We start from the raw sequence: 19,953 nt of genomic DNA, 5'->3' as shown, positions 1-19,953 counted from the left end.
AACAATGTTTTCTTTTTCTTTTTCATAGCCTTATCGCTTTCATACTGGGCTTATGATTTCTCAATTTTGGTTCGTTGCGATATAGGTTTGTTTAGCATGAAAAAGCTTTTATGCTTGCTGTGATTTCTTGCGGGGAGTTATTGGCATGTAAATACGTCTGGGTTGGTGTCGACTCATTAGCTATTACTAGAAGAAAAACTTTTTTATTTTATGGTTTTTTTTTAAATTAATTTTTTTAGTTTTGTTTTGTTTTCAATTGGTTCATTTTCTGGTTTGTTACTTTTATATAGTGATAAGGTAATTATAGCTGAAGTTGTTGTGTGAAAAAGTACCCATACTAAATGCTTATGTGTCCTCTGCGCATGCTAACTCGTCAAACTATTTTTAATATAATTCTGAATGATCTGATTGGTTTAATTGAGCTATACTGAAGGTTAAGCAGGTTTACTGTAAATAGTTGAGAAGCCTCATCCAACAAGAGGTACTTTATAGATTGTCATCTCTACCCAACATGGTGAGGACAGAAAAAATCAAATATATTGTTTCATCATGAGAGAGTATTTCAGTATGTATCTATTATTTAGAACTTGTGTACATTTTTTTCTGATGTCATTTTCATGATCACACACACTGAGGCACATTGTTTGTTTTAGCCCTGAGCCTTTCAGCCATCCATTTTTAATTGTTTTTATCCCTTGCATAACCCCTTTAAGCATGTTTCCCTTTTGTTTGGAGTAAAAGCATTACGTCTCAAAGATGCGTCGAATTTAAGTTTGAGGTTGTTGTTGGAATAACAACCAATAAGTTTGGGGTATCAATTAGAAATTGAAGGAATCAAATATAAGTACAAATTTGAAAAAAGAAGAAGTGAGTATGAAATCAACAAACTTGAAGAAAAAATTTAAAAAATTATAACAAAGTACTCAAAGAAAAGTGAAAATCAAAAGTCAAAGAGAACTTAGTTGAAAGAAATACCCCCTATTAGTTTTTAAGAAGACAATGTCAATGAGAATAATACTCCTTACTCCAAGTATCAATCTACTCTCCTAATATATATTACCAGAGCCCCATCCCTATTACAACCTGCAAGACCTCAAAAACTGTGTGTATTGTGCATATTGTCATCTAGTTAGAATCTATTCAAGTATACAATATAATGTTGCATAGTATGAATTTTGAGTGAAAACGCATAAACACCTGAGAGATTTGGTGAGACTGTGCAATGAAGTGACAAGTGAAGTAGGATCATCAAGTGAAAATGGTGAAGATCAATTGACCACAGTAAACAGGCAAAGCTTAAGGCCATGGTAAAAGAAGACCATAGAATATCCCAAAGGTTGATATTTTCAAAAAAAAAACTTTATCTGAGTTTTCATGAGTAGATAGTTCTTAAAGTTTCTTGAGGACAAGCAACGATATAATTTTGGGGTTGTGATTAGTCACCATTTCTGCTATAGTTATTATCATTTTAACAGGATAAAGTACACGAGTTATTTGCATTTTCCATAATGTTTGAGTGGTTTATATGTAAATTTTTTTAATTTCGAATTTGTATATTTTTAAAATTATTCTTAGTATTTTTGATAGGTTGGAGGAAGTCAAAGAAATGGCCAGAAAAGGGACACGATGAATTTTTAGAAGAATTCACAAAGTCTATTTTTCAGCATGTTTTACATCATGATAGATGTGTGGTATTTTGATCATAACTAGAGTGTCGTAACTCTAAATGATGTAGGATTGACAGAAAATAAAAGCTAACATCAAGAGCACAAACTTTCATGAAGACACCAAAGACGATTTTTTGCATTTTTGCATTTCTGCTAATACGCGTATCAAATCTACAAATTTTTGCATTTCTGCCCATACAGGTATAACAGCCAACCATACACATATGGGAGCCTATTATACGCCCAAAACACCACGCATACGTGTATAAAAGCCCACATACACGTATGACAGCCCCCATGCGCCCAGAATCGCAAAAAAGCCCATTTTTTAATATTTAACGCCAAGAAACGGTTTTTGAGGTTTGGACTTGATTTTTGACGGTTAAGTGTGAATTAGGAGTTGAAGAACACAGAGGATCAAGGTGGAGCATCATCTTCAAAGTATTTTTGCCATTGAAGACTCTTCATCTTCCTCTTTTTGTAATGTTTGACATTTTAATGATGTTTATTTTCATTAGTATGAGTAGCTAAGCTCATTTGAGCTAGGGATGGGTACCTGAGATTGGTTCTGTTGATAATTCAAATTTGATCCTTGTATTGAATTATGCTTTATTTTCTAATATATTTATTTCTTTTCTGAGTTTAATGCTTTCTTTCTCAGACTAATTGATGATGATTTATAGGTATCTGTTAGGCAGGATTGTTAACAATAACGCTTGATGGAAATATTCTATCTTAGATATCACCTAGGACTCAGGATATAATTTAGAAACCTATATGATTTGATAGACTATAGTATATGTTCTTGATAATTGAATGCTTAAGTTCATCTATAATTCACTATGGACATAAGAGTTAATTTGAATGTTTAAAGTTTTACTCACTTAGGACTTAGGAGTAGATACACTTGAGAACGGTAATTTGTGAAGATAAAGTAAGTTGATACAAGGACAAGTTAGGATTATTATTGCGTTCATGATCAAACTCTAATTCCTAGCATGCTTTACTCATATTATTTTCTACTTTATTTTAATTTTGTTGTTATTTAATCTTGTTCGATCAAAACCAATTCAAAACTCCCGATTTATTTTGTTTAACTAAAAAGAAACTCGAACCTTATATCACCACCCCGATCAAGGATCCTTGTCGTTGGAAAGGGTTTTCAATAGCAGGTACTAACCAAGGACCACCATCAGAAAATCAAAACTGGGATTCGCTCCTAGTTATGCCTAGAGAAGTATCTTAGGCTAGCTCCAAGGAACTTGTGGAAGAAGGCTCGAGATGGAGAACTGGTAATGGCCTCTAAGTGGTAATGGCCTCTAAGTGAAAGTCTGGTATGATAACTGGCTCTCCAATGCTGCTGAATTTAAGATCCACGGTCCTGCTCGAGGACTTGACAGAGACACAGTAGTGAGTATAAGTTCATTGATGAGGACCTTTGATGCTGGAAGCATGATCTCATAAAATTTTGTTTTAATCCCAAGGTTGGTGCCATAATCACAAGTATCCCATTTTCCTAGAGCCAACCCGATGATAAATTGATCTGGCATTACGAAAAAGATGAGGATTATTCGGTTAAAACGGCATATCACCTGCTTGTAAGAGGAATACTTTAAGTGGTTGAATGTCAGTGACCCTTATTGCACTCAGTTAGTTTGTGTCATGTTGTGGAGTATTTGGACTACCAAGAATAAAGCTATCTTCAATAAGGAAGCTTTTGTGCTTTTGTTCCTCAGTTGGTGGCAGAAAGTATTGTGGACTGGGTCTAGGAATTTAACTAGCCAAATTCAGACCCGAGAGTAAGAAAGAAACCTGTGTGGACAGGTGATGTGGATCCAAAATTCAGAAGCTTCAAATGGATATTGGCTGCTTCTATGATGGCACCATTGCCAAAATTAAGGTAATATTTTTGAATTAAGGTTTATGATATTGGTAGAATGAGCCACCTATTGATTTGGAAAATCCATGTTTGAAACTCAACCAAAAAGACATGTGAATTTGAAAAGTCTCAAAGTACAAATTGATTATATTCTATAGAAAAATATTACAAATTTAATCTATACACAATGTATTCACTTTCAAGGCTATCTAGTTTCAATTCAAGAGGCAAAAATGAAGAAAAATAACAAAACTATGAGCCGTAAGCAAACAAAAATGACTCATAAAGTGTATTATTTAATTCTATCTCCCTACTTACATTGTGACTGTGAGATCATTTGAAACATCAATACCATCCATGTAAAATTCTCTGTCTTCAGATCTCCTCATGGAAGTAATCAAAGGCTGCACAGGTAAAGGAAGAGTTGTTGCTTCACTCTCAGGCATCAACACAACTTTGGACATGTTTGGTCTAAGAACTGCTGAATCTTGTACACATAGCATTCCTATGTGTATGCATCTCAATGCTTTGTTTTCAGGACTAGAATCGCGAATGCAACCATCAACAAGTTCCATTGCTCTCCATTTTTTCCAAAGATGCCATGCCTACATCCATTCCATCACAATTACATTAGCTTTTCGCATTTCAATTAAAAAAGTGATTTGATATATTAGACTATTGGAGATACTCACATAACCTATGAGACTCGAATCATCTGAATGACGAAAGCTAGTGTTTTTGCGGCCACTCACAATCTCTGGTAGCAATACGCCAAAACTATATACATCTGATTTGACTGAAAATAGGTATTCCATAGCGTATTCAGGAGACATATAACCATTGCTGGTGGTAGAGTTATTTGATATTAGCCAACACCGGGAAAGAATGAGCATAGAAACGAAAGTAAATAATACTTACTATGTACCAACCACTCTGGTTGTGTTGGCTTCATTTTAATTTCCACCGAATATGCGAGCCAAGCCAAAGTCAGATATTTTTGGGTTCATGTTTTTGTCTAACAAAATGTTACTTGCTTTTAGATCACGATGAATAATTCTATGTCTTGAATCGCGATGAAGATAGAGTAATCCTCTTGCAATTCCTTCAATGATTTCAAAACGTCTCGCCCAATCTAATTGTGCTTGCTTAATTGGATCTGCATCCAGAAAATGTGATTATAATTTATTTTCATACTAATCATAAAAATGCAGTAAGAAAATGTGCAGGACTAATGCGAAGAAACATACCGAATAAAAAGCAATCCAAACTTTTGTTTGGCATGAACTCATATACAAGCAACTTTTCTTCCCCTTCAATAGAACATCCCATTAGTCTAACCAAATTTATATGTTGTAATTTTGCAATCAACATCATTTCATTCTTGAACTCTTCTAAACCTTGGCCCGACCGTCTCGAAAGCCTCTTGACAGCTATTTCTTCTCCGGTCGGAAGCTTTCCCTGATAAATTAAACATCAAATTTATATTAAATCACTTTATTAGGCCTTGAATCAATGAAGGATGGTTTTAAATATAGAAGAATTTTATTTTCACCTTGTAGACAGGACCGAAACCGCCTTCTCTGAGTTTATTTTGTTCAGAAAAATTGTTGGTTGCTGCTGACATGCAACTAAAATTGTAAAATGGAAGCTCAGTTTTGCTTAGTTGATTTCCTTCCAAACTATGTTCACCTGATCCTGAAATTTCTGCTGACACCTTTCTGCTCTTCCTTGCATCAAACATCGGTATTACATCACTATTTTTGCGACTTTTACGATGCAAAGTTGTAGAAACTGCCAAGAAGAGAATAAAATATATATATATATATATATATATATATATATATATATACAACTTATTGTTAGAATATTTTATTAAATAAAATATTTCAATAATATTATGTGGGCATATATATTTAAATTGATTATATTAGCTATTTATCAATATGAAGCCTTAATTGATTTAGTGGTCAAAATTATGTAATAAGGCTAATTAGTTTTCTATTTATATAATTATTTATTTATTAATTAATTGATATGGGCCAAATTGGGTGGATGTTTGATGGCCCATTTCGGGATAATGGGAACCCTAATGGGCCATCACCTATATAATGGGCTATGGTCCCCAATATATCAGTACGAAAAGCATATTCACTCTTCTCCCCATCTGAAGAGTACTGAGGCGTGAGGAGTACTGGTTGAGGAAGAGCTATAGCCAACGAGTAATTCTACAATGGATCCAGGTATTCCTTGATTCCTTACTCTTCATTAATCTTTAATAGATCAACATGATAAATGATCCTATATTCATGTTCGTGTTCATATACGTATTTTATAGCTTCCGCACTAAAGTGATTATATATTATAATCTTTGTATAGAACATGCTTAAGTGATTTTTTACTAACAATTGGTACCAGAGCCACTATCATGATTGATTTATTGGGATTAATTGTATTATGGAGATTAGGCTAATTGTGTTTGATGGTCCTATTTGTTAGCTTTTGATTCCCCCCCCCCCCTTATGATATTATAATCGGTACAGAGCTTTCCAAGCTTAATATGTTGTTATTATACATCTTTTATTCAATTGAGAAAAAAAAAGTTTTTTTTTAATTTTATATTGTCTCCGTGAGTTAATTAACAGTATGCTATTTAGATTGGAATGAATTTGTTTATTTATTTTTTTCATTTTCTCATCATTCAGTACGATAATTAATTAAGAAGAAATACATATCAATTAATTCTATGTCATTATGCATGGAAATTTCATTAATACTACAATTGATGACATTGATACTAATGTCATTAGTACTAATTGATGACATTGACGATACCAACGGGTTCATCAAGAAATACATATCATTAATGCTATGTCATTAATACTAATTGATGACATTATATTTTTTTTCCATCTTCTCACAAATAATTTAAAAGTAACGTATTCATTCATTAAAATATAATAATTCTATAATTAAATTTATAAAAATTTATTTGAATTCATTGTTCAATACGTTATGATTTTTATTATACGTTTTATTATATGAATTTTTTTTATATTATAATTATGAATAAAACTGTTTATTTTATTTAATAATATCGGTTTATTATTCTGGTATGTACATGACATAAACACAATCGTTAGATAATAATATAATATAAACATACAATTGGCATTGCATTTTGCAAGTGTTGTTCATGAAAATTTTTAAGACCTTCCCATTTAATTTATTAATTTATCTAGTAAATTTTATTGAATTAGTTTAAATAATATGTTGCCGAAGTAACCTCTATTGCATAATATTAATTCAATTGAGTTTACAAAAGATGAAGTGTGTAATTACTCATGCGAGTTGTAGTCGGCCCGAAGCATGACACAATTTGGCCGTGTAATTTTATACTTGTGATGGTAAATATGTGATAATTATAAATTTATTTTCCATGTGGATAATGGGCTGCCCTAAGGTAACCATTATTTGACCGGACTTATTATCAATATTTGATCGTTACATTGAGAGTACCGTTTGCAATTAATTTTTTACAATCCAAAGATTGAAAATTAATGGTGCGTTTGGTATCTTGTTAAGGTCTTGTTTAATTTTCATATAAAGATTATTGTGCATGTCTCTACGGTTATTTTGACATGTCTACTAATGTTATTGTATGTTTATTGTTCACTCATTTAGTTGTTGCTGCTACCGCTCCCAACTTTGTTGCTCAAATTAACTCCATCCCTATGCTGAATGGGATGAACTTCAAGTCTTGGAAAGAATCTGTTGAGATTGTTCTTGGATGCATGGACTTGGATTTATCCTTGAGGGAATAATGCCCGATCGCCACTGATGAGAATCCAAATGAAGCAAAAATTGAAAAGTGGGACCGCTCCAACCGAATGTGCCTCATGATGATCAAAAGATCCATACCTGAAGTTATTAGGGGCTCGATTGCTGAAAGTGAGAGTGCTAAGAAGTTCCTTGGAAACCATTGAACAATTTTTTGCTAAAAATGATAAGGTTGAGACAAGCACTACTTTGTTAAAACTAATTTCGATGGGTTACAAAGGTAAAGGGAACATACGAGAGTATATCATGGAAATGTCTCATCTTGCTTCAAAACTTAAGACATTGAAGTTAGAACTTCCTGAGGACTTAATTGTGCACTTAGTTTTGATCTCTCTTCCTGCACACTTTGAGCAATTCAAAGTGAGCTACAACACTCAGAAGGACAAATGGTCCCTCAATGAGCTGATATCTCATTGTGTACAAGAGGAAGAGAGGCTGAAGAAAGATAAGACTGAAAGTGCTCATTTGGCTACTAACTCTCAATTCAAAAGGAAAAGAACTGCAGGGAATTCTTCTTAAAACAAGAAGGCAAAGGAACAACCTAAGGAGTCCACTTGCTTCTTTTGCAAGAAATCTGGACACATGAAAAAGGATTGTTCCAAGTACGCCGCATGGCGTGTAAAGAAGGGTAATTTTCTAACTTTTGTTTGTTCTGAAATTAATTTAGTTTATGTACCTAAGGATACTTGGTGGGTAGATTCTGGTGCTACTACTCACATTAGTATGTCCATGCAGGGTTGCCTGTGGAGCCGTCCGCCAAGTGATGTCGAAAGATTCATCTATGTGGGCGATGGCAATAAAGTTGCAGTAGAGGCTATAGGGACTTTTAGATTATTGTTAAAGACTGGTTTTCATTTGGATTTGGTTGAGACTTATGTTGCACCTTCTATTAGGCGGAATTTAATTTCTATTTCTGTTTTGGACAAATCTGGTTATGCTTGTTCATTTAGAAATAATAAATTTAGTCTCTCGTTTGATTCAAGTGTTGTTGGTTGCGGGTCTTTAAATGATAATCTTTATATGCTTGAAATTGAACGTCCTTATAACAAAATAATGCAAATAGAGTCACATGGTACAAAACGAAAATTAAATGAAAGTTCTGCCACTTTATGGCATAAGCGATTAGGACATATCTCTAAACAGAGAATTCAAAGGCTTGTGTCAGAGGGTATTCTTGGACCCTTAGATTTGACAAATTTTCAAGTTTGCATACAAAGAATTAAGGGTAAACAAACAAACAAAAGAAATTTTGATGCTGATAGAGCTAAAGACGTCTTAGAACTAATTCATACGGATATATGTGGTCCTTTCCCTACGGGTTCATGGAATGGACAAAAGTATTTTATTACGTTCATAGAAGACTACTCTAGATATGGCTATTTGTACTTAATTCATGAGAAATCTCAGTCCCTAGACATGTTCAAGTCTTTCAAAGCTGAAGTTGAACTTAAGCTTGGAAAGAAAATTAAGGCCGTCAAATCAGATCGTGGTGGTGAATACTATGGTCAATATGATGGATCAGGAGAACAACGTCCTGGGCCCTTCGCGCGTTTCCTTAAGGAGTGTGGAATCGTTCCGCAATATACAATGCCGGGGAAACCCAACATGAATGGAGTTGTAGAACGACGAAATCAGACTCTTAAGGATATGGTGAGAAGTATGATTTGTCATTCTTCCCTACCAGAGTCACTTTGGGGAGAGGCGTTAAAAACTGCAGTTTATATTCTTAATAGAGTACCTAGTAAAGTAGTAGCTAAAACCCCTTATGAGTTATGGACTGGAAAAAAGCCCAGCATTAGGCACTTACACATTTGGGGATGTCCAGCTGAAGCGAGACCTTATAGGCCTCATGAAGGTAAGTTGGATGCAAAGACTGTTAGTTGCTACTTTGTTGGGTACACTGAATACTCTCGCGGGCACAAATTTTACAACCCCATCACTAGAACAATTTTTGAAACGGGAAATGCAAGATTCCTTGAGGATGTAGAGTTTGGAGGGGAAGGAAGCATAAGGAGTGTTGTTTTTGATGAAGAAATTGTTACTGAGCATGAACAAGTCTTTGTACCTGTCATTCTACCGGTAATGGATCCAGAAACAAATCAAGATGTTATTCCTAACATCCCTCAAGAAGAAGACAACACTGAGTTTCTTCCTCAAGCACCACCTATAGTTCAAACTCAACAACCTCAAGAGCAGCCACTATTAAGAAGATCCATTAGAGAGAGGAGAAGTGCAATTCCAGATGATTATGTTGTATTTCTTCAGGAACATGAGGATGGCATTGGCTTGACTGAAAAAGATCCTATCAACTTTCATCAAGCTATGCAGGGTCCTAATTCTCTCAAGTGGATTGATGCCATGAAGGATGAGATGAAATCGATGGGTGACAATGATGTTTGGGATCTTGTTGAATTACCTGAAGGAAAGAAACCCGTTGGTTATAAATGGATATTTAAAACCAAAAGGGATTCAAAGGGTAATGTTGAGAGATATAAAGCTCGTCTTGTCGCTAAAGGTTTTACTCAAAAGGAAGGCATCGATTACAAAGAGACCTTCTCTCCAGTTTCATCGAAAGACTCTTTTAGAATCATAATGGCTTTAGTGGCTCATTTTGATTTGGAGCTGCACCAGATGGATGTTAAAACAGTGGTTCTAAATGGAAACATTGAAGAAACGATATATATGATATAACTAGAAAATTTTGTGTCGGGAGATCCAAAGTCTATGGTTTGCAAACTTAAGAAATCCATCTATGGCCTTAAACAGGCTTCTCGTCAATGGTATTTCAAATTTCATCAAGTAATATCCTCTTGTGGTTTTGAGGCTAATCCAGTTGATGATTGTGTATACCATAAGTTCAGTGGGAGTAAAATTATTTTCTTGGTATTATATGTAGATGATATCCTTTTGGCAAGCAACAATATAGGCTTATTGCACGAAACTAAGAGATTTCTCACAACAAATTTTGAGATGAAAGATCTTGGGGACGCCTCCTTTGTCTTAGGAATCCAAATAATTAGAGACCTCTTTCTAGGTATCTTAGGATTATCACAAAGGAGCTATATTGATACAGTTCTGGATAGATTCTCCATGAAAGATAGTAAACCAGGAGACACACCCGTTACTAGAGGAGACAAATTTAGTCTCAAACAGTGCCCCATTATGGATCTTGAAAAGAAAGATATGGATAAGATTCCTTACGCTTCAGCTGTAGGGAGTCTCATGTATGCTCAAGTTTGCACTCGTCCCGACTTAGCTTTCATTGTAGGAGTTCTTGGCAGATATTTGAGCAACCCTGGTATGCAGCACTGGACGGCAGTAAAGCGTGTTTTACGCTACTTGAAGAGAACTAGAGATTTTGTGCTCACTTATCAGAAGTCAGATAACTTGGAGATCATATATTCTGACTCTGATTTTGTAGGATGCCCGGACAGCAAACGGTCCACATCTGGTTATATCTTCCTCTTGGCTGGAGGAGCCGTCTCCTGGAAGTCTGCAAAACAGATTTTAGTGGCTCCTTCCACCATGGCAGCGGAGTTTGTGGCTTGCTTTGAGGCATCAAATAATGCAACTTGGCTGCGAAACTTTGTCACGGGCCTACGCGTCATTGGGAGCATCCAGAGGCCTTTGAAGATTTATTGTGACAATAGTGCAGCTGTACTTTACTCAAACAACAACATGAGCGCTACAAAATCAAAATTTATTGATATCAAGTATCTTGTTGTGAAAGAAAGAGTTCAGGAGAAACAGATCTTGATAGAACATATAGGGACAGACTTAATGCTAGCTAACCCACTAACCAAAGGCTTAACGCCTAAGTCTTTTCATGGGCATGTTTCTCACATGGGTCTTGGTTTTGATATTGCCTTGGACTAGTGGGAGTCTTACTTCTTTTTTGTTATATGTTCTATACTTTGGTTTCAGTTTTTTTCCGGAACAATCTATGATATATTTGAAGTTCTGCAGAAATAAAGTTTATTAATCTTTATTGTTATAACATTATGTTTTGGTTATGTGTAAATATTTTGTTTTAAATTACACTTTAGGAACTTTAGTTTTGATCTCACTAAAGACTTTAGTTGGACCAGTTGGAAATAGACATGATAAAGAGATCACATTGCATGAAATTTCCATGCCACTCATCCATATCGATCTATTTTATCAAATGCATTGATGTGGTGGTCATCGGGGTTCTTTCACGTCTTAAGTTAGTGACGATAGCCGCGGTGGTCCCTTATTGATGAATGAGGTGAACTAGATTGTAAAGGAGAAATCTAAGGATAAATAGCATTCAGATGCGCGCCTAAAGAATAATGATATAATCATTAAGATATATTGCCCAAGTGGGAGATTGTTAGAATATTTAATTAAATAAAATATTTCAATAATATTATGTGGGCATATGTATTTAAATTGATTATATTAGCTATTTATCAATATGAAGCCTTAATTGATTTAGTGGTCAAAATTATGTAATAAGGTTAATTAGTTTTCTATTTATATAATTATTTATTTATTAATTAATTGATATGGGCCAAATTGGGTGGATGTCTGATGGCCCATTTCGGGATAATGGGAACCCTAATGGGTCATCACCTATATAATGGGCTATGGTCCCCAATATATCAGTACGAAAAGCATATTCACTCTTCTCCCCATCTGAAGAGTACTGAGGCGTGAGGAGTACTTATTGAGGAAGAGCTATAGCCAACGAGTAATTCTACAATGGATCCAGGTATTCCTTGATTCCTTACTCTTCATTAATCTTTAATGGATCAACATGATAAATGATCCTATATTCATGTTCGTGTTCATATACGTATTTTATAATCTTTGAATAACATGCTTAAGTGATTTTTTACTAACACTTATATCAGAAAAGCAATTCACAGGTACATTTTTTTCTATCATCTTGTAGTAAAAAATAGGTACGATACGATGAATATGAATATTTCACCTTTGAGTTTTCTCTTGTTCCTCCATACCAACCATACAAACATTCCTAAGAAGATTAACCCTGCGAGAACAGCCGATATTATCACAATCTTCTTGATTTTCCTTTCGTCGCCTGAAAAATAGTACTTAACTGATAAATGAGATTCAAAATCAAAGAACTACATTACACAAAAACAAAGCTAAATGGACTTTTTGGAGTATCTTACCTAAATCCGAACGAGCAAGACGAACACGCAATGTATTCCCTCCATGTTCAAACTTTTGAAGATCTACCAACTCTCCATACCAAGCCATGCAACCAATTCCAATAACTTCTGCATAAGCAGTACAAGAACCATTCTTCAAACAATCCCCTTCGCAATCCGTAGTAACAACCACATTCGCGAAATCGGGTAACTTCATACACCTAAGCTTCATATACCTATCTCCATTATTAGTATCCCAATTAAGAACAAAACCATGAAGAAAACTACCTGTCATATCTCCATTTTCTCTTCTCTCCTTCCCAAACAACTATCTGTGGTGGTAACCCTGCTGGATCAATTCCCATTGTATGGTTCCCTAATGAAGGATCTGTACTTGATTTCCATGAAGTGAAGAAAAAACTCTTCCTCTTCCCATTTACAGGAACTTTCATGCCAGGTAGATAAGTATCACTTGGATTTTCAAAGCTCTCCCATAACACCATTTTCTCATTTGAAAGAACAAGGTTACCATCATCTCTAAGAACAACCTCGGGAGTTGTTTTTGTTGTTTTGAGCAATGGAAACATTTGTAGACCAGAGTTGTGTTTCGTTTTCGTCGAGGATAACTAAGTTGCCGTTTGTTGATATAGTGAAGGAACCGTTGTTACCATTGATGGGTTTGTTTCTATTAGCAACCCAAATAACTTGGGGTCCAGGTATGTTGTAGTACCAAATACCAACGTAACGAGAAGACGAGTTTTGGAAACCGAAGAAACCCATCACGAAGTTGAAGTCATTGGAGACTAAAGCTTCACCTTCTTTGTCCTTGATGAAATCACCATGTTTAATACTAGTTCTGGAAGTTGAAGCGGCACATGAGAATTCTGAATATATGACAAACAGGCAAACGAAAATAAGGTTTGGTAATGGTTTTTTGTGACCAGCAACATTTTGTTACTATTTTTGTTTGTGAAATTTGTGTTTGAATGATAGAGTATTAAATGTTATGGTTCTTAAAGACACGTTTTGATAATATGTGTACAAGAGTTGACTATAGAAAGTTAGAGTCATATTGAATACTAAAAATATCTCATTTTTGGTTAAAAATTCCTATAGTGGTAGTTTCTATACAAATGAAACTTATTTTAGATTAGGAATAATGTGGAAAATGTGTATTATATAGTTTGCCTTTTTATTCATAGAGGTTGACTTGAACCTACCAAGAAATGTTGATGATATAAGTGACAAGGGTTACGCGGCAATGGACGTGGGTGGTACTTGCTACTTTGAAATTGTGTACATATTTAGGTGATGATTGATACATAAATATATTGAAGAGATTCTAAAATAATTCACGTTGAACCTTTAAAACTGAAGTTTCTCAACATGTTTTCGCCTGGTAATTAACTCTTTCAGGCCGGCCAAACAGTCTAGCAAAGTTGGCCCAACGTCTAATTCAAAATACTCTCGCAGAGAAGCGACGAATAGGTAGACCCTTTTTGGAAGATGGTGCATATCTAGACCGCTTGTCCATTATCAGTTATTGGATCCACTACTAGAAATACACATATTACCTGCGGAATTTCTTGCGGAAAATATTCCGCAGGAATACCTGCGGATTTTCCTGGGAATTTCTTAAGTGAAATAAGATTTCCTGCGGATACATAATTGGCAGAAAATTCCGCAGGAATACCTGCGGATTTTGCTGCGATTTATATATTTCAAACAGACAAAGAAACTGTAATGCAAATTCCGCAGGTAAATCTGCAGGAAAGTTTCCTGCGACTTTTGCTGCGGAAAGCTATTTCAATAAAACCAAACTATTATACAAAATCCGCAGGTAATTCCGCAGGAAACTTTCCTGCGGATTTTGCTGCAAATTTAACTATTTTCTTAAAATAATAGTAATTTTTGTCTAAATTTTTTTAAAAAAATTTAATCATTATATTTAATGGTTAATTATTTAATATTATTATATAATGTTTTATGTGAATTGTGTTATTTTTTAAATTTTCATTTTAATTTTTTAATGAAATAAAAGGTATTAAAAATTTTGAGAATGGGTATCAAAGATTTTTTTATAATAACCAATTTTTTTAAAAAATACATGAGTAACTCATATTTCAAAATATTATCTTAATAATCATGTTTGGCCATTCTATATTGCGCTTCCTTTTTTTTTTAAATTTCAATAACCCGTGAATTTACTGTTACTTACGGATTTACCTGCAAATTTACCTGCAGAATTTTTTGTTAAAAAGTATGTGGCGCCATATGGAATAACGACTAGGTGAAAAACACCTCCAAACATGGTTGACGATTTCTCAATGCATCTCGTAGATCTTTTAGGCACCACGCAAAATTTCATTTATGCCCCCAACTTCCGAAGATACATCTTTGGAAGGACTCTTTTTAAAAAGATCTTTGTGGGTATCAATTAAATATATTTTGGTTAAGAATTGAGAGTGTTAGTGCACCATCCATATATATATATATATATATATATATATATATATATATATATATATATATATATATATATATATATATATATATATATATATATATATATATATATATATATATATATATATATATATATATATATATATATATATATATATATGAGAACATATTTTTTCTCATATATATATGAGAAAATATATATGAGAAAATTCGCAGGAAATATTTTTTTCGGATTTTGTTTTTATTATATTTTAATATTATTTTTAATTTAAAAATAATGTGAAATATTTTTCTTATATAATAAAATGTGTTTTTTGCAAAAAATAAATAAAAAATTAATAGATTTAATAAAAGGTAATAATGTTTTAAATTAATAATTATTTAGTGTAAAAATATTTATTCATTATAAATAGATTAGTGTGTGTATGAATAAAAATCAGTATAATTTATATATCTGTTTAATGTTTTTCCTAAAACCTATATAAAAAAGTAAATAAAATTCTAATGGTTAATTATTTAATATTATTATATTAATTATTTTTTTACTGTGATTTGTGTTATTTTTAAATTCTAAGGTTTTTAATGCTTACAATATTATTAAAAAATAAAATAATGGTGTTGTTAAGTAACTACTAGTAAATAGACTCAATTTCACATAAATAGATTAGTCTAATTAAACCACACAAAAAATTAAAAGGATAAATTAAGAAGAGTGGTAGTATCTAATAATAATTATATAGTTTATTGTTGATGACCATAAACCCACATGTGATATAATAATAAAATAATAAACATAGTATTGTAACCTAACCACACATCAAGGAGAACGAAACAGATAAGTATGAAACTAAAGAAAGCAACACAGTGAAGCGTAAGGAGAACGAAAATGCAAAAACACAAAAATCAAAGTTGATAGGTGGTAACAATTGCGGTCATCGTGGGAGGGAGGTCGCGGTGGTGCGACTGGTTGCAGGCCAGAGGAGGTGCGGCTGCGGCTACGGCAGTTGTTGTTGCGTTTTTTGGCTGAAGCGTCGCGGTTTCGTCGGAGCTTGATGGTCTAGGCAGTAGTATGGTGTTGCGATGGGTCTCTCTTCCTTTCTGATTCAGATGTTCTTGCTTTGTCACTGTTTCGACATGATTGTTGTAAAAGTCTCTTGAAACATGGAGCTTTTATCTTGCACACATAGTGTTTGATAAAAGTTCTCAACCAAGTCCCTTCTTTTTCTTTTGACACTGGATTTTTGTGTTGTTGTTAGTTGAAGGTGATGGTTGTTAGTAAACAGTAGTTTGTTTTGTTATTTTATAAGAATTAGTTCTATTTATGCACATGTGGTTTTAGTTTTTTTATTAGCTTCAAAGAGTGGTAGAGTCAAAGTTCATTTATAATTATGCTCTTGTTGTATGCATGGTGTTCTAACTGTTCTCTATTTTCGGTGGACTTATTTGGTGTTTTGATGAAGAACTTTTTAATGCCAAACTAGGAAAATATGTTTATAAGCTTAAGTTTTCAGCATAAGTTGTGGTCAATATTTTTCCTTTAATATGTTCTTCAACTGATATTGACAAGTGGAAAACAAGAATAATTGTTTATGTTGTTTCATAGATGAAACTTGTTGACACATGCTTTAGTGCTTCTCAATAATTGTTTATGTTGTTTATGTTGCTGGTTATTATTAAAGATACAAAATCTGAACCCAACTTGATTCTGGTTGCATTTAGAGGAACAATTCCATTTGATGCTGAGCAATGGAAAACAGACATAGATATCTCATGGTTTGACATACTTATGATGATCAATCCCTCTTTTATAAGCACTTCAGCCCTTGCCTCTATTACAATAGCTTGTACCAAGGGAAGGTATGAAATTTGAATATTGATTATGTTATTTTATGTGTTACATTTATAGCCTGATTGAGTGGTCTTTTATGCATTGAAATACAGGTTCTAGAGGAGGAGCCAAACAAGAATTATTACTCTCTGTTATGGGTGATACCCAAGGTGTTGAATGCAGTTTGGGAGGTGATTAGAGGTTTCCTACTACCTTTTTTTTGTAGGTAAAGACTATAAACAGAATTGGTTCATGGTGATGTTCAGGTTTGTTGGATTGACATTCCCAGGAGTACTAGCTCATTTCCCTACAGATTATGTCACTTCTGTCCGTTTGGGATCCTTCGACGAACATCCAGAGCTTCAAGATTTCAAAGATGACTAATGTCAATGCTTTCATAACCAGCAACTGAATCCATGCATTTCAATTTGATTTGGCTGAATATGAGTATTTGTTTTTGGCAGTTTGTTTGGATGGAACATTGCCTGCTTATCATTTCGACCGTGGATTCGGATTGGGAGCAAACAGCTGGCTTGTTAATTTAGAGGTATCTCATGATCTTTCATATTGTTATATAATATTTTGTATTATCATAATATTTTGACATTTGTTGCTCAATGTATATTTCTGGTCGAAAATATTGGTTCCTATATATTACCGTGACCAATAATATGACTGTCTTTCTGGAGTAATTGTAAACAGGGGGTGGTCACTGTGCTTTGGCATTATGTACATGTTTGCTAGTTTGAATATTCCTATTTCTGGTGCAGAAGACATGTTATTTGGTTTTGGTGAAGTAACAAAGGTTTAGTACCTTCACAAACTCCAAAGTCAGTCTTTATATAGTACATGCTTATGGATTATGCCAAGTTTGAATATTATCTTTAAACGAGTGGTGTATATTACGTCATAGGCATGACATTTTTATTACATACGGCATCCCTCTCTAAGAGACTAGCGCTACACCATATGAATCCATTGACCATACTTTGATAATTAAGTGACAATAAAATTAGTAATGATAATAAAATTCATATAGAATTCGTAGAGTGGAAATGGGCAAAGCCTGAAGATGTTATTGAGCAGGTTGGTTACAAAATCTTGACTCGTAATGAGTATTTTGTTTTTTTTTTCATTTGGAAGACTAATCGTGAGGCTAATAATCGATTACAGGCTGTAGACTACAAGAGACCTTCTCAAGAGCTTGTAGCTATTGATCTGCATAACCTGGAATGGAGGTTTCAGCACATTTACAGGGGTATGTCGCTTTTAGTATTTCACATTATAGTACACTGCCAGCTGACTGCACATTTAAAGGGCCAGTTCTTCAGATTTCATCATATCTGTTAATTATTTCTTATATTATATTCAACAAATGGACCAGATGGAGTGCTACTTTGAAGCTTTTATTCAAGAACTTGAGCAGAGTCAAAGGCAGATGATGGCTGAGTTGTAGAATCTCAGAAATGAACATTCAACTTTTATATGAATCTCAGAGAAAAGTTGGAGATTTTTTCTCAACTTGCCTATATGAATCTCAGAGCAAAGTTGGGGATTTCTTCTCAAAATCCAACTATTCCGGGAGAGGACGAAGCTAGTAGTCCACTAATGAAAGTGATCAAACAAATGAAGATGGCGTCGATGAATTAGATGAAGAAGACCTTAGAAATAAATTCTGATTTGTACTGTTTTTCTTGTTGACTTGGTGTATTTTTTTTAACTTGGGTGGACAAATGATCATTAGTATTTTCTTGTTGACTTGGTGTATTTTTTTTAACTTGGGTGGACAAATGATCATTAGTAGCTTGGTTATTTGACTCATTTTTAGTAATGTGATTATGTAAGTACTTGTTATTAACTTTGTAGCATTTTTTATAGTAACAAGTTGTTCTATAAAATTGTCTTATTTAAATTCAAAGTATTTTAAATTTTAATTTTTATATTATGGTTATTTTAGTATACAATTTATAATATTTTAAAATTAAAAATTCATTTTTTAAGATGAAAATTTCCTGCAGATTTAACTGCGAATTTAGATTTGCTGCGGATTTACCTGCGGATTTAGCTGCGGATAGTTTCCTGCGGAATTAGCTGCGGAATCACCTGCGGAATTTCCTGCCGAAAATATTACCCACGAAGGTTTTAGCTGGGGACGCAAAACCGCAGGAAAGTCCGCAGGTAACGTGTTTCCTGCGGAAATTAAGCTTAAATCCGCAGGTAAATCCGCAGGAAATTCAAATATTTCTAGTAGTGATCTAATCAGACGGTCTCCCGTATTACGTGTCGGGCCAACTAGAAGCGGTTTTAACTACCCATCATATAAAAAAAAAATCTTCTTGTTGAGAGACACCACATATTCACCAAAAACTTTAAGACATTAAATATATGGATATGTTCACTTATAAAGTTTTCAACCTCTATTTTTCCAAGAAATTTGAGGTTTCAAACTTAACCACACATCATATAAAAACACTTATACGCACCTAACAAGTACTTTTCATTCATACTTGCAAAGTTACACCTCTTGATCTCACAAACATGAGCGTTAGAGTGTTAACCTTGCAAGCACACCTTCACTCCACTGCATCGGAGGCATGTACCATCGTACCAAAAAAAGTATTTGTCCATATATCACTGATATTATGTTCCACACCAAAATAATGATGTTGTTTGTGGGAAACTTCTTATGAATCTCAGAAAACTCCACGTCGAATCATCAAATATTTTGGATGCAGTGTTTTTGCTGCTCATTCTTTCAATTGACAACCACAAGCTTTGACCTTGCTATCATAATTGCCACGTCGATACCAACCTCTATCCCAACACCAGATTCATCATCTCATTGATTACCGAAATATCACCCAACTTGAAGAAGCCACCCAAGATATTTATGAAGAGAGGTGCTCAAAATTGTAGAGGAATGAACGAGAGCCAAAAGACGAGAGTCTAATCCTTGGATTTTGTGATAAAGAAAAGGTGGATGGAGTCTCCAATGAAGTGGTTCCATTAGTGATAAACACCACAATATAAATTCATGTAGTTTCAATAATCCAATTGACAAAGGAAGCTCATGCGACATCATGTACGCCAGTCTTTTCAAGAAGTTATGGCTAGACAAAAGAAGACTATCACTTA

General features: G+C 33.9%; 1 pseudogene; it reads right to left on the bottom strand.

Annotated features, from left to right (window-relative positions):
- Window positions 1-3,860: 3,860 nt before the first annotated feature.
- On the bottom strand, window positions 3,861-13,475 carry LOC131597371 (putative G-type lectin S-receptor-like serine/threonine-protein kinase At1g61610; annotated as a pseudogene).
- Window positions 13,476-19,953: the final 6,478 nt, after the last annotated feature.

This window comes from Vicia villosa, linkage group LG1 (assembly GCF_029867415.1).
Source record: "Vicia villosa cultivar HV-30 ecotype Madison, WI linkage group LG1, Vvil1.0, whole genome shotgun sequence".
In the NCBI taxonomy this organism is placed as follows: Eukaryota; Viridiplantae; Streptophyta; class Magnoliopsida; order Fabales; family Fabaceae; genus Vicia; species Vicia villosa.
The sequence above is the reverse complement of the archived record's forward strand: the minus strand, read 5'-3'. Positions and strand labels throughout refer to the sequence as shown.